This window comes from Gymnoscopelus braueri (assembly GCF_963280865.1).
Source record: "Gymnoscopelus braueri genome assembly, chromosome: 21".
NCBI classification, from domain to species: Eukaryota; Metazoa; Chordata; class Actinopteri; order Myctophiformes; family Myctophidae; genus Gymnoscopelus; species Gymnoscopelus braueri.
The window spans coordinates 13,993,822-14,010,628 of record NC_137623.1 but is presented as its reverse complement, the minus strand read 5'-3'; the positions used below and the strand labels follow the sequence as shown (position 1 = coordinate 14,010,628).

General features: G+C 40.2%; 1 pseudogene across 1 annotated transcript; it reads left to right on the top strand.

Moving 5' to 3' along the window:
• Positions 1–3,361: 3,361 nt before the first annotated feature.
• Positions 3,362–8,870, top strand: LOC308076784 (E3 ubiquitin-protein ligase TRIM39-like; annotated as a pseudogene). Its single transcript, XR_013935032.1, has 2 exons — positions 3,362–3,461; positions 6,451–8,870. The product of XR_013935032.1 is annotated as an E3 ubiquitin-protein ligase TRIM39-like (transcript).
• Positions 8,871–16,807: the final 7,937 nt, after the last annotated feature.

The window sequence follows — 16,807 nt, the reverse complement described above, 5'->3', positions numbered from 1 at the left end:
CTAATCCGTCTCTCTCTCTCTCTCTCTCTCTCTCTCTCTCTCTCTCTCTCTCTCTCTCTCTCTCTCTCTCTCTCTCTCTCTCTCTCTCTATTCACTGGCCCCGTATTATCGCTGCTTGCAGCTATATTTTTACCTTATTTTTGGCATTACAAACTTAAAATTTCAAACAAAAATCCACAATTCAAGTTGCACAAAGACGTTAATATGACGTCTTTTCAACAGACCTCTCTCTCTCTCTGCCCACTGGGCACACAACCAGTGGTGTAAAGTAACTAAGTACATGTACTCAAGTACTGTACTTAAGTACAATTTTGTATTTTTTACTGTCTTCAGCTTACAAATTTCTATACTTTTACTTCTACTCCACTACATCTGAAAGGAAAATATTCTACTTTTACTCCACTACAATTATATGAAAACTAGTTGCTAGTTACTTTGTAGATTTGTATTATTATTACAAAATCATACATTACCCACTTCAGCCCTACATATATTTCAGCCATTTGAAAATAGCAGATCTACAAGTTCACACTGCGTCTTACTGTGAGCTTGTAGATCAGCTATTTTCAAAATATTTTGTAATACTTTTATGAACTATTTTTACTCAAGTACATTTTGAACAAGGGACTTCTGCTTGTAACTTGTAAGTATATCTACATTGCAGTATTGATACTTTTACTAGAACATGTGGGTATTCAGGTGTGCTTCTGTTGGGTACCAGCGCATGTAGGAATAGAAGGGAACGAGGAGGCAGACAAAATTGCCAAAAAAGCAACGGAAATGACAGAGGTCATAGAGGTACCGTTTGGGAAAGGGGAAGCGAAGGCAATATTGAAAAAAGTAGTAATGAAGAAATGGCAGGATAGATGGGACATAGATAGCAGTGGAAGGACATACCATAATATACAGACAACCATCAGTGCGAGAGGGAACAGAAGGGAGGAGACGGTCCTGACCAGATTGAGGTTCGACCATACAGGACTAAATAAAACACTTTTTCTAATAGGGAAAAGTATAAATGATGAATGCTCAGAATGCCATGAGACAGAAAATGCAGAACATGTTTTAATGCAATGTAGGAAATATAGAGAAGAGAGGACGAGATTCATGAATAGGGTAGCTGAGGCAGGGAGACAGTGGAGCCCATTAGGTTTACTGGGCACAACAGGAGACGGGGTGAAGGACACACACAAAGCAGTAGTGGAGTTTTTGAAAGAGATAGGGGTGTTTCACAGGGTCTAGGCAGGGTGCAGGGCTATCGCTAAAAAGATAGTCACACTATAAAGTAGAATAACAGATGAATGGAATAGAGAAGTGTAGGGAGTCAGACTACATACTCCGGTACAGTAGGTAGCGGTATGCACCTAAAAGCAAACGGTTGCGACCCGCCATTAAATCAAAGAAGAAGAAAGAAGAAGAACTCTTAAACCATCTGCCTCACACTGTGACAGACAGACGATAGCCTTCATTGACCACCAGGCGACCAGGGGTCCTCAGAGGTCTATCCTTAGCCCCCTTCTTTATTTCAGAATAAATGTTATTGTCACATCACAGTTTACAGTTGTAGAAACCCTGTGTCTCCTAGGGTAGTTAATACCCTCACAAAAACATGCAGTAATCCTGGTCGCTATACTGCCTCCCCCATGACAGCCGGGGCGCCTGATGGAGGGGAAGGGAACTGGTTGGAATAACGTGTTCCTTCCACGCGCTACGTCCAACCAGGGAAACTCCCCCCTGTCAGGTGACAAGAAGGTCAGTTGGCTCTCATGCATTGAAGGAAGCATGAGCTCGGCCCTGGCCTCCCTAGGCTGAAGGGGACTGGTGTAGTGCTGGTGTAGGGCAGGTGTAGCGCCCAGGATCACTTAGGAAATTGGCACCGGGTGAAAAAAATGGGTTACAAAAATTGCGGGATGAAAATGTAAAGAAAGCGGGTGGAAATTCATTATTAAACATGTCGAGAGACAGAATATCTACATATATCCACTTCTACTCCACTACATATCAGGCAAATATTGTACTTTTTACTCCACTGCAATCATTTGACATCTTTAGTCACTACAGATTTAGATTATTAATACAAAACATGCATCAACCTTAAGCCATATTTTACACTTGGCTATTTGAACATATAGTCCATGAGCCAGAGCCCCAAAATTGAGCAATGATTATCGAAAGAGTGGGCAAAACCAAACCTATATTAAATTGTTCATAGGGTCAATACGAGTAAATAAATATATGATAACCTTTCCACAGGAGCAGCTTTTTCATAGTTATCACACATTTTGTTTTTTTCCCCATGACAGGTGAAAAAATGACAAAATTAAAAAAGAGTTCATAATGAAACTTCCTGAGTTGATTACTTGCATGAAGACAATGATTTATCGTATTACAAGTTTTCTGAAATTGTATATTTAAATATGCAAATTAGGCATTTAGTCCATGAGCCAGAGCCCCAAAATTGAGCCAGATATTGAATATTCCCTCGTTAAAAACCTTTGACTCCAACATCTTAACAAAATGAAATAAGAATGTTGACTCTGGCTTTGTCCAATGTTCCAATGTTGATTCTGGAAAGTTATACAAATTCGGGCATATTTTCGTAATGCCTAATTTGTATATTTAAATATACAATTTCAGAAAACTCATAATGATGATAAATCATTGTCTTCATGTAAGTAATCAACTCAGGAAGTTTCATTATGATAACTCTTTTTTAAATGTTGTCATTTTTTTCACCTGTCATGTACGTATGGGGAAAATAACAAAATGTGTGATAACCATGAAAAAGCTGCTCCTGTGGAAAGGTTATCATATATTTATTTACTCGTATTGACCCTATGAACAATTTAATATAGGTATGGTTTTGCCCACTCTTTTGATAATGAAATCTTGTCTGGCTCATGGACTAATAGCCGATCTACAAGCTCGCAATGTCACTTCATGATGCGTTGTGAGCTTGTAGAACAAGTATTTTGATGCTAATACTTTTTACCTTTACTCAGGTAAAAATCTGCATACAGGCCTTTTACTTGTAACAGAGTATTTTCAAATTGTGGTATTATTGCTAATTTTAGGCCTACTCTTAAACCATCTACACTCAGTAAACTGGAACTGAGTTCAGTCTGTACTTTGACCTCTTTTTTCCATCTACACCAAATCACTTCACCAATAATTGCCGATCTACAAGTTCACTGACAACATTGTGAGCTTGCAGATCGGCTATTTTAGGATAATGTTCCCCCCAGAATGTAGATGCTGGGGTTCAAGTGGCTAAGTGTTCTTCCACCAGGTGGCAGTAAAGGGTTAACAGCTACAGCACAAGGAGGAGTTCCTCTTCCTCAGTGAAGGAAATCTGGTGAAACGAAAGTAAACAGTGTGAAACTAGTTTCGTGGCAGCAACACGCTCTCTACTAAACCTTTCAACACAGCGTTTTACTCAAATACTGACAACTTAAACACTGGTAAGTACAGCATATGATTTATACTAACAAGGAAACGTCGGCATGGCAGTCAGTCTAATCCAGATTTCTCTTCCTCAATGTGTCGAACAATTGATCTGAACTAGCCCTGAAACACAGACTCATATCATTACAGTCATGGAACCACTTGTTCCTGGTTTTTGAATGGTCTCCATTTAAAACCCGTACATGTACACAAACGTTCAGAATTCAAATATAAAGTGCTTACCTCACGGCCACGGATGTAACAAGTTAAAGCGCCTGGGTCCAAATACCCGTATCTTCCGTATTGATAAATAAAAAGCATTTTAATCCGATCGACGGCCATTTTTCTCATAGTTTTATAATGTACCAGAGTGCAATACACCTACCAACCGATAGGGTTGCGTAGTTGAAAGCAAATTACGAAGGAAAAAGTTTCAGAAAATGGCCATCAATCGGATTAAAATGCTCTTTATTGAACAATACGGAAGATACAGGTACTTACCCGGGCGTTTTAACTTGTTACATCTATGACTTTGGGGTAAACAGTTTGTGTGTGTGTGTGTGTGTGTGTGTGTGTGTGTGTGTGTGTGTGTGTGTGTGTGCTAGGCAGAGATCCAGTCAGGAACATACAGCTGCTGATGATTCAGAAAATACGTTTGAAACTGTCAATATTAGGAATCGATGTGCAGCCTAGAAGAAAAAAACCTGATCAATGTGCACATTAGAAGTGAATTGATAGGCTAATATGCTATATGGCCATTTGAATGACAAACACCCTCACATATGCCATGTTTTATTTATTGGAATTATTTAATGACTTAGAACATCAACTTATATCAGCCAAATAGGCTATGAAGGTGAAAAAGAAATACAGCTGAAGATGTGATTGTAATCAGTATAGATGTCCTCTGGAGATGAATGGAAGAGGGACAGACAGTCAGGACACTACATTTTAAATCCTGACCCATAAAGCCCCAGGGGTGGCCTGCCATGCGTTTTAAGGCTACTTTCACCATTTAAAAAAATATCATATTACAATGTTTTTTTTTTCAGCCAAAATCACTATCCTTGATCTTATCACGATTCCCTTTTCATGTTGGTTTATAGGATTATTATTTTGATTATTTATGATTATTAACAAGATATATGATGATTAATTATATTTGTGATTATATGATATGATTATATATATATATATATATATATATATATATATATATATATATATATATGTGTATGTGTATGTGTATGTGTATGTGTATGTGTGTTTGTATGTGTATGTTCGCAGACAGACACATGTAGATAGGTTAGATTTGTTTTAATGATTTATAATATATTTGTTTCTATACTGCTGTCCTATCAGCTGCTGTGGATGACCATGCTGTATAGATATTTGGGAGTGAGTATTGTAACTTAAGAACTACTGCTGAGTGCTGATCAACTATTTTGAGCAGACTCGTGAAACCCTAATTTTCAAAGGTTTTATTTACCATACAAACTTGCCTCTTTGCAACGCTTACTTGCGTTCTCAAATGCTGTTAGGCTGTGTGCAACAGCTGCTCTGTTGCACTCTTTATGCGGGGAGCTTTTTGGGCGGTGAAACCGCCCCTATATAAGTGAGGTTTGGAAATTTGTACAATTATCTTGGGCAGTGAAACCGCCCCTATAAGTGAGGTTTGGAAATTTGTACAATTATCCTGCGCTGTGATTGGCCAATCACAATCTATTCAGGACTGTGATTGGCCAGTGTCACATGACACATGTGCATAGCCCTATATAAGAAACCATAACTTTAAAAAAAAACATTAATTGTTTTTTTTTTAAGTTATGGTTTCTTTTGTACATGATTGGTTGACTCCATTCAGTATTTTGATTAGCTAGCAAGACACCGCCCACTTCACACAGGGTGTGATTTTTACTTATTTCACCCACGTTGACGTTTAACATTGTTGTTGCAAACTTTGCAAATAATTTTAGTTTGCCTCGTGTCCGTTTTGGAATATCCAAACCAGTTCCATAGACTGATATCGCATTATTTAGGGTACTCGTCTGTGTGTCTGTCTGTCTCTGTCTGTCTGTCTGTCTGTCTGTCTGTCTGTCCAGTGCTTGCTATTGCACTGCGCTGCAAAGAGCAGCTTGCTAAAACGGGGAGGGACCGGTGAAAGCATGCATGAGCAAAAATATCAGATCTTGAAGCTAACAACGAGTCGAGTTGCGACGCGTTATTAGCTTGTAGATCTGTTCTTTTTGGTGAATTACACCGCCATATTACGGAAGTATAATTAAGGTATAGAACTGCAACTCATAGAATGTACGCTCGCTGTATCGCAATGTATACGATCTCTCTCAAAAGGCAGATTGTGGAGATTATCATTATATCGCACACCAAGTACCTGGATCACATAACTCAAGAGATAATCAGACATGCAAAAGTGTCACTTTTCAGCTACAGTCACCTTTTTTAACCCAAATAGGGCAATTGTGTGACACCTGACCCGAAAGAAAACAACATGTTGTCACCTTTTTCACCTCGGGGCTGTTTGCATGCCTGTAATGTGTACCAACCAATTTGCATGGGTTTTGGACAGAATCTGTGGGGGTAGTAACAAAACGTTTGTTTTGAAGAAAACACAGAATGTATATTTTGAGGAAATGGGCAGGGCCTGTCCGGTGAGTTGCGTCATGAATCAAGGAATCAGGGATGGCTTTAAATATGTAAATCTTACTTTTCAAGAGTTATATGCCAAAAAGGGAAGTGGCCTGTTGTATTGCCACCACGAGGCTGATTTTAAACAAATATGGGGTGGAGGCTCTTCCTTGGCCTATTAGGAGTATGCGTACAAAGATTCATGTTGATCGGTCAAGCGGTGCCAGAGATTAGCTGCTCAAAGAAACACAGACAGACAAATGGACAGGGGTGAAAACATAATCTCCAGCCTGGCAGAGATAACTATATAGATGTGAGAAGTAGCACTCAAAACTAAATTTGTTTCACTTTTATTTTCAGTGTGAAGAAATGGCAACTGCCAGCTGTCTCCTGTCTGAAGAGCAGTTCCTGTGTTCTATCTGTCTGGATGTGTTCACTGATCCAATCAGCACTCCATGTGGACACAACTACTGCAACACCTGTATCACACATTACTGGGACACTAAGGATGTGTGTCAGTGTCCACTATGTAACAAAACATTCTATAATAGACCAGAATTCTCTGTTAATAAAGTTCTCGCAGAGATGGCTGATCAGTTCAGGAAGTCAAAGCAGCTGAGACAAACCCACACAAACCAAGAACCTGCTGAACCAGATCAAGTCTCCTGTGACGTCTGTACTGAGACCAAACTAAAAGCCCTGAAGTCCTGCTTGGTGTGTCTGACCTCCTACTGTGAGACTCACCTGGAGCCTCATCAGAGACGCACAGGGTTAAAACGACACAAACTAATCGACCCTGTGAAGAACCTGGAAGACTTTATGTGTAAGAAACATGACAGACCTCTGGAGCTGTTCTGCAAGACTGACTGCATGTGTGTTTGTCAGTTCTGCACTGAGTCAGACCACAAGTTACACCAAATTGTATCTCTGGAAGAGGCATATGAAGAAAAGAAGGCTGAGCTGGGAAGGACAGAGGCTGAATTTCAGCAGATGATCCAGGAGAGACATGCGAAAATTCAGGAGGTACAACACTCAGTAGAACTCAGTAAGAAAGGTGCAGACAGAGAGATAGCAGACAGTGTGCAGGTCTTCACTTCTCTGATCAGCTGTATTGAGAGAAGCCAGGCGGCGCTCATTGATGTCATTGAAGAGAAGCAGAAAACAACAGAGAAACAGGCTGAAGGCTTCATTAAAGATCTGCAACAGGAAATCACTGACTTAGAGAAGAGAAGCTCTGAGCTGAAGCAGCTCTGTCACACTGAAGATCACCTCCACCTACTCCAGAACATCTCATCCATCAATACCCCTCCACCCATCAAGGACTGGACAAATGTCAATGTCCCTCAGTCTTCCTATGTGGGGACTGTGAGGACAGCTGTGGCTCAGCTGGAGAAGACACTCAGTGAAGAGATGGAGAAGAACCTGCGTTATGCTGAGCTGAAGAGGATTCAGCAATATGAAGTGGATGTAACTCTGGACCCCGATACAGCACATCCCTGGCTCATCCTGTCTGAGGATGGAAAACAAGTGAGTTGTGGAAACGAATAATCTCCCAGACAACCCAGAGAGATTCTCATGTTGTGTCAATGTCTTAGGAAAACAACGCTTCTCTTCAGGAAGGTTTTACTATGAGGTTAAGGTTAAAGGGAAGACTGGCTGGGATGTAGGAGTGGTCAGAGAGTCCATCAACAGGAAGGTAAAAATCACACTGAACCCCAACGATGGTTACTGGTCTATATGGTTGAGGAATGGAAATGAGTACAAGGCTCTTGCTGACCGTTCTGTCCTCCTCCCTATAAGAGAGGAGGTCCAGAAAGTGGGAGTGTTTGTGGATTATGAGGAGGGTCTGGTCTCCTTTTATGATGTGGAGGCCAGAGTTCATCTCTACTCTTTCACTGGCTGCACCTTCACTGAGAAACTCAAGCCATACTTCAGTCCCTTACTTAATAATGATGGTAAAAACTCTGCTCCTCTGATCATCTCTCCTGTCAATCACACAGATTAGATTAAAATAATCCTCAGCTTTACATGAAAAGGTTGGTTTTCATTTAAAGCACAGATGTGTGTATGGATGGAAGGGTTCATACAGGTCAACTGTCATTTAAAATCAATCCATTGAATTGTTGTCCCTAACACAACTATTGGAAACACAAAACTTAATTTTACATGTCTGAATTACAGCCAAATACTAGTATTTTCTTTCTTTTTTTAAATACATTAGCTTAAAGTATATTCCTGTCTGTGAGACTGTAGAACTGTCTACATATTTCTTTCCTGGTATAAGGACTAGATTATATTTTATTTTACGACATTCAAGTTTAAGTTACACTCAACATTTTTGTTCATTAATGGGCAGGATTGATATCTACCAGGAATATAACATAATGTTATTGTCAGTCTTGTACTAATACTAGAACGTTTAATTGTAAATAGGAATGCAGTGATTCTGCAATGATTATGTTATGTTATTGTCTCTTTTATGTACATATCTATGATGTTATCAATCCTAGAAGAGGGACAATGTGATTTTTCAAAAGAAATCAGCCATTGTACATTGTTCATGACTGTGTACTCCTTGAATTGTTTTCTCAAAGCAGACATTAACTACTTGGGGAACATGGCAAAATAGCAGATGTACAATCTCACAGCTTATCGCAACAGTAGATCGGTTATTTTCGGTGAAGAGATTTGGTGTAGAGGCAAAAAAGAGCACACCAAGTACAGTGCCAACTCAGGTCTGTTTTAAGTATAGAGGGTGTAAGTTGTTAATACTTGTGATTTGGGGGTTTGGGGTACAGTATGTTGTCACATTGATGAATATATATTTTAGTGTTCATCTTATATGGAATTATGCCGTCATTTTCTGCATGTCTGGGATTTGCTAGTGAGGAAGAGTTTGATGTTTGAAACAAGGAAAAATACAATATTGTTATTTGGTGGATTTACAATAAATGTTCAGGAGGAGATTATCCAGTGTGCAGACTATATTTCTTTCACCTGTTCTTCGGTCCAGCACCTGGTATTTTATTGCTTGAATACATTTTTATTGTCTCCGCCAGGCCGAAAGGCATGGCGAGAGAGTATGTTTTTCCCCCTGTCCGTCTGTCCGTCCGTCCGTCCGTCTGTGACCAGCTAATCTCCGGCACCGTTGGCTTGATCGCAGCGAAACTGTGCACACACACTCCCTGGATGCCAATGCAGAACCTCTGCCCCATGGGCCTTTTTATAGCGCCACCAGGAGGCCGATTCGTGCAAAACACATTTTTTGACAGTACTCCTACAGATTTTGTCCAAAAATAACGCAAATCGGTGCACTGTACCTGTATAGTCATTAAACGAAACGGGTCTTTCAGATTTTTCACATTCCATCCTGATTGGCTAAAATGTCTTCCAAAGTTTTTTTCCGTGAAATTTTGCACCTAGATTCCCATTAGGCCAAGAAAGAAATATCATTAGACATTTTTCAAATCAGCCTCATGGTGGCGCTATAACAGGCCGATTCGTGTTTTTACCTATAACTGCACCGATCAGTGTAAAACTTTGTATGCGCACTACGTAGAGGCCAAGGAAAAACCTTTTCCCTGCATTTTTCACATCTGCCTTTTATAGCGCCACCAGGAGGCCGACTTATGTAAAAGACATTATTTTATACTACTCCTTCCAATTTTATCCAAATTTCACGCAAATCGGTACACATGATCTCTATAGTCATGTGATCAAGACGGATGTGTTTGATTTTTCATATTCCATCTTGATTAGCTAAGATTGACATCTAAAGTTTGCAGTATTGGCTTGTTTCGAACAAAATTCCGCAAATCATGAACGCACCGTCCGATTGCGGTCAAACTTTGCACGCACATTCACACTATGTTGAGGAACAAATGCCACCCTTTTAACATTGGCCTGTTATAGCGCCACCAGCAGGTATAATTTAGCAAAACAAATGTTTTTAACAAAATGCCTCAAATCATGAATGGAGTCAGTGTCCGATTGTCGTGCAAGGCCAAAGAAAAAATGGCACCCTTTTCACATTGGCCTATTATAGCGCCACCAGGAGGCCACAATAGCCTACCTGACCTGGCGGAGACCTGTGCTCCGAAGAGCACTTTTTCGAGTTTTTATATGTATTTATTATATTGTCACTGTCGGGCAGAAACCTTGTATATCCAAGTTTCGCATAGTTTTTTTTTTAAATAAATGAATGCCCTATATCATCACACGAGTGTCACACAGAAGTAGTGAAAATAGAAGATCTACAAGCTCACAACTTCTCGCGATGCAAGGCATAGTGAGCTTGTAGATCTGCTATTTTAACCATTTTAATATGTTTTTAGAATAATTATGCAAAAGGAATGTTATAGGACATACAAGGTCTCCACCCGACATGTTGATGTACAACAGAGGTTTTTTTTAAAACTCTGCCATCGTCATCCCATCAGCCGGATGGACAGGAGCATTGTGATTGGCTAGTCAGTAGTATAGATCCCATAAGCCAGACAGGTTTTGTGAGCACAAAATGAGTGGGGTCCTAAAATACATATCGTCACTGTCGGGTAGAAACCTTGTACCAAAAGTGTTACTTTTCAGGAGATGGAAAAAAAACACAATGCTACACTATTGTACAACAACAAAGTAGGGCAGGTATATATATTTTGGGTTCTGTGACTAGGGTTGGGATCCTTTATTTTAACCATTCCAGTTCTTTAAAGATTCCCTCTTAACAGTCTGATTCCTAAACGGGTCCCTTTGACGATTCCTATGTTAAAAATTTATAATTTTGGCATACATTAACATTTTTAATTAACACAAATTCAGTCATGCACACATCATTGCATACATATTGGTTCCCAAAGTGAGGTCAAGGGACCCTCTAGGTTACGTTCAGAATGAACCCTTACAGGTCTGTAACTCGGAGTGTACAAATGGGTCCACTCTCAGAGTTATGGTGGTCCTTGAAATTAAAAAGTTTGAGAACCACTATTATTGTAACAGTGTAGCAGACGTAAAGTCCACATACCAGCTCTGACAGTGTGATGAAACTGGTTCTGGAAACGGTTCCAAACGTGATTGAAGCGATTCTGATTCCACAATGTTGGATTTGGTTCCTCCAGTTCCTTATCTCAACCCTATACATGAAAATGTGAGAGAACCACTGCTCTACAAAACCTTCATTTAATACAACATTTGCAGATATACTGAGAACTTATAGACACAGCACAGTAGATAATTATTATTCATCAACAGAGAATAAAAGTTACGTTAAATTGCATAACATGATGGTCCTCCATTTTCATATGCCTTGAATATCCCCTGTCCAATCTTTGGTAATAATGACAGGTTGAGGTTTCCATGAAGTTCATAGCTTTTAACCTTGGGACCCAAGAGACATGTGGTGTCTCCCCAGGATCCAAACTTACAAAACTTCACTCACAACCCATGAAAATCGGTCAGTGACCCAAAAATGGGTCCCGACCCATTGCTTGGGAACCTCTGCTGTACAGTATGAGTTCTGCCAGGTTTTCGCAAAATCTTGGAAAGGGATTTGATCACTTTAACATGGCAGAATAATGTGTGGTCTGTCTGTGGGCACCACCGCATGCCAAATACAGTTATTTTTAATAACCTTTGTACTAGAATTAAAGATACATGACCATTTACAGCAATTTCTTCTTCTCAATCATACAATGTTTTATCATTGAGCTGGTGGCCAGCAGCAAAAACCTCAGTATAACCATGTGGACAGTATGGAGTCAGTGAGAGAGTGAGATTATTATTATTATATTTTATAAAGGTTTCAATTTATTTTATTTTATATATTTTTGGGCTTTTTCTGCCTTTATTGATAGTATAGTAGTTTGACAGGAAATGGGGAGAGAGAGAGATGGGGAGTGACACGAAGCAAAGGTCGTCGGGATCGGGGTTCGAACCCGTAACAGGCTGTGAGGCTGCATTCCAGCTTAGGTGCCTAGAGTCAGACTTTAAGGCCAGCGATCCGGGCCCGGAGTAAACTATTAAACTGTTATTCATTCATTATTATGACAGAGAAGGAAGTTCTGGGGCCTTGGACAGAAACTATTCCAGAATGAATGTATTTCAGTTCAGTTGTGAATGTTAAATAATATGTGTTGATTTCTTCTTTTCTCTGTGATACTTTATGTTTGGCCACCAATGCAGCAGAAACCTCACCCAGGTGTTTTACATTTGACTTGGAAGACTATAAAATGCCTGGAGAGTAGTGATGAGCGGGCCGACCCGTGCTATAGAGTGTTTGTTCAGTAACAGGGTCACCTGGTCTCTCCAGCTCTTTAAGAAACAGGAAATATATGTTCAGGTCGGGACGCTTCCATAGGTGTCCACCTATTTAGCTTCAATTTGACAGTGTTCCAGTTCCAATTTTGTCTGCTCACATCTTTGTTTTATCATGATGAAGCATTTTGTGTTATCCCTTTAGCATAACTTTTGACTGCACTACGGTTAACAATCTTGTTAATAAAATATTCAATCAATCAATCACCTCCAATTTCACTTGTTTATCCTGTATCCTGTATGAATGATCTCTCCTGATTGGATAAAATTGGTATCCCGACCTGAAACTGTATTTTCTGTTTTATTAAGAGCTGGAGAGATGGGGAGACCCCTGTTACTGAACAAAGTCACACAATATCAGTGGTTCTCAAACATTTTAGCTCGAGACCCAAAAGAGACATTTGATGTCTCGCCGGGACCCAAACTAGTGAAAACTAGAAAAAGTGCTCCTCGGAGGTCAGGTAGGTTATTGTGGCCTCCTTGTGGCGCTACAATAGGCCAATGTCAAAAGGGTGCCATTTGTTCTTAGGTCTTGCACGGCAATCGGACACTGCATTCATGATTTGAGGCATTTTGTTCTAAACGGGCCACTCCTGCAAACTTTAGTTGTGAATCTTAGCCAATCGGGATGGAATATGAAAAATCCATCTTGATCACATGACTATAGACATCATGTGTACAGATTTGCGTGAAATTTTGATAACATTGGAAGGAGTAATGTAAAGAAATATGTTTTACATAAGTCGGCCTCCTGGTGGCGCTATAAAAGGCAAATGTGAAAAATGCAGGGCAAAGGTTTTTCCTTGACCTCTAGGGAGTGCGCATACAAAGTTTTACACAGATTGGTGCAGTTATAGGTAAAAAAAAACAATTGGGCTGTTATAGCGCCACCATGAGGCTGATTAGAAAAATCTCAAGTGGAATTTCTTCTCGGCATAGTGGTAATGTATGTGCAAAGTTTCACGGAAATTGCATGCTGTGTTCATAATGAGGCATTTTGTTCAAAACGGAGCAGTCCTGCAGGCTTTGTTTGGAAGCCATTTTTAGCCATTTTTATCAGGATGGAACATGAAAAATCGGAAAGACCCATTTTGTTTAATGACTATAGAGATACTGTGTACTGATGTGTGTGATGTTTGGACAAAATATGTAGGAGTACCGTGAAAAAATGTGTTTTGCAAAAAGCGGCCTCCTGGTGGCGCTATAACAGGGCCATATGAAAAAATTGGGGCAGAGGTTCTGAATTGGCATTCAGGGAGTGTGTGTGCACAGTTTCGCTGCGATCAAGCCAACGGTGCGGGAGATTAGCTGCCCACAGACGGACGGACGGACGGACGGACGGACGGACAGGGGGTAAAACATACTCTCTCGCCATGCCTTTCGGGGTCACCAGAGATTTCGACCCAGGACGATTCGACCCGGACCATTCGACCCGCTCTCGACCCGCTTGGACCTGACATTTCGACCCGGACCGCGAGAGAGAGAGAGAGAGAGAGAGAGAGAGAGAGAGAGAGAGAGAGAGAGAGAGAGAGAGAGAGAGAGAGACAGAGACAGAGACATAATAATAATATGTACATTGATTTACCAAACAATTATTATTTGTCCCCATCCACTATCACTGGGAGTCTGGGTTTGACTCCCGCTCGGGACATTACTTTTTCAAACAACAATTTTTTTTCGCCGATAAAGTATAGTTTTGGACCATGAGGAGGCACGCCGACTCAGGAGACCTTGAGGCCAAGGAGTCGCGCCCGAGCGCCTCCAGGCGCGAGTGCCCGCGACGACCGGCCGATGGTCTCCTAGTCGACTAAGTGCCGTCCGAGTTATGTACCGATAGGCACAGAATCGTAAATGATGTTGTGGGGACTGCGTTTGCCCCGCTATGGTTTGCCCCAACTGCCACTCACTGCACTAACATAGCCCGCCAGCCCCCTGTATATAAAGTTTGTTGTGTCAGTTAAAGTGATGAAGTACATGCAGAGTAAGATTTAAGTCAGGACAGCTAGCTTATGAGATGAAGAACTGGGTCTGAATGCACGCACCTTGTACCTCCAGGACCTCACCACCGTCACCTTGTACTCTACTACCCTCTAGGGGTTAATAATTCGATAATAATAAAGATAATTCGACCCGGTAAATTTGGGTCGAACTGACTCGAATTCGCGGTTGGGCGAGTTGTCCTGGGTCGAAATCTCTGGTGACCCCTTTCGGCCTGGCGGAGACAATAACCAATCTGCTATTTTCGCTACGTCTAAAAAGCTTTTTTTATTCATGGAATTTCTTATTTCTATTACTATTACTTTCCAGGGTTAAAAGGATATTTGCGACCCATATAAAGGTATCCACGACCCAAAAATGGTTTCCCACCCATTGTTTGTGAAACACTGCTCTATAGCAGTCATTACTATCACAATATAGAGCTATTTCACACTTTAAAATATAATAATAAAACTAAAATCACTTACTGCACCTGTAAGGCAGCAGGAGCCTTTTATAATCCTTTCATTTGACCCCTGACCTCAATGAATGGCCTCTAACCTGTGTGGGCTAACAGAGGTCACGGTGTGACATCACCATATCCTCAGGACCAATCAAAGACCTTGTTACACAGAGGCACCCCCTATTATTTACTGTGACTGGCCAGTTTATTGCAATGCGTGCGCGTGCACACACACACACACACACACTCATGGCCGTGTGCGCACACACACTCACACGTGCACACACACACTCACACACAAATGCACATGTGCACACGCACAAATGTATGGGGAGAGATTTGTCTCAAAAGTATTTGTGAATCCAATACCAAGATGCACAAATAGTCTTTGAAATTATTTATTTGTGACTTTTGTAATTCTCTTACAAAAAAATATTATACTTGTGTGTGCATTTATCATAAAATATCATTTGTAAATCATCTATTCTGTGTGTGAATTGTTGGATCTTATTTGTGGTAGACCAACACACGCATACATTCCTTTTTCCTGTTACATCATTTTGAGACAAACATCACGCTTTTTTAAGAGAATTTTTACAAATGTATTTTCCTATCCACAAACTTACTTGTAACGTAAGTTCGCATTTAAATACATGTGCTAAGTTTCACACAGTGTTGGTGAGATTCACTCTCACTTTCTGCAGATCCGTGTGTTGGTGAGATTCATACTTTCTGCAGATCCGTGTGTTGGTGAGATTCATACTTTCTGCAGATCCGTGTGTCGGTGAGATTCATACTTTCTGCAGATCCGTGTGTTGGTGAGATTCATACTTTCTGCAGAATGTAGGAGTTGATGAATTACGTCTAGCTTGACTCTATTGTGAAAATAGCAGATCTTGAAGCTCACAACGCCTCACAAGGAAGGTGTTGTGAGCTTGTAGATCTGCCATTTTCAAAATGTTTTCTTATATTATTATTATTGTTAGACAATTTGGACAATGTATGACAATTTTTTATAGTATAGTAACTATAGTTTGTTGATTACTTTTGATGCAGTAATGTTTTGGGGGTTTTTTTTTTATTAAAAAGGTCTTAAAGATCCTTAAATTGTCACTTCACTGTCATCTGGGGACCACCCCAAACTGATCTAACCAAACTTGAACAGCTTATCACCTGGGCTGTCCAGTGTCCAACCATCTGACCAGCTAAGTCCAGCTGGTAAGCTGGTCTTTGCTGGGCAGTCCACCCATTTGACCAGCAAAGACCAGCTACCAGCTTGGCTTTGCTGGTCAGTCCAGCCAACCAGCTGGCTGACCAGCAAAGACCAGCAGAATCCAGCTTAGTGACCAGCTAACCAACTACACTGACAAACCAGCCTGACCAGCTTGTCCAGCCTGGTATGCCATCTAAACCAGCTGAAGCTGGTTTAGATGGCTTGGTTTAGAGTGAAGTGACAATTTAAGGATCTTAGAGACCATTTTAATACCAAAAACAAAACAAAAACATTACTGCATCAAAAGTAATCAACAAACTATAGTTACTATACTATAACAAACATTGGCCAAATTGTCTAACAATAATAATAATATAAGAAAACATTTTGAAAATGGCAGCTCTACAAGCTCACAACACCTTCCTTGCGAGGCGTTCTGAGCTTGAAGATCTGCTATTTTCACAATAGAGTCAAACTAAACGTAATGCATCAACTCCTACATTCCAAGAAATTCCATCAATTAATTAAAAAGAACACGCAATGAAAATAGCAGATCTGCTATTTTAACTAGTTTGGATCCCGGGGAGACATCATACCTACCATTAGACTGTGAAGATTTTCTTCTGTTACAATTGCCCCCCCAGTATATATATAGTATATTTTATTTTATTTTATTTTATTTTATTTTATTTTATTTTATTTTATCTTATCTTATCTTATCTTATCTTATCTTATCTTATCTTATTTTATTTTATTTT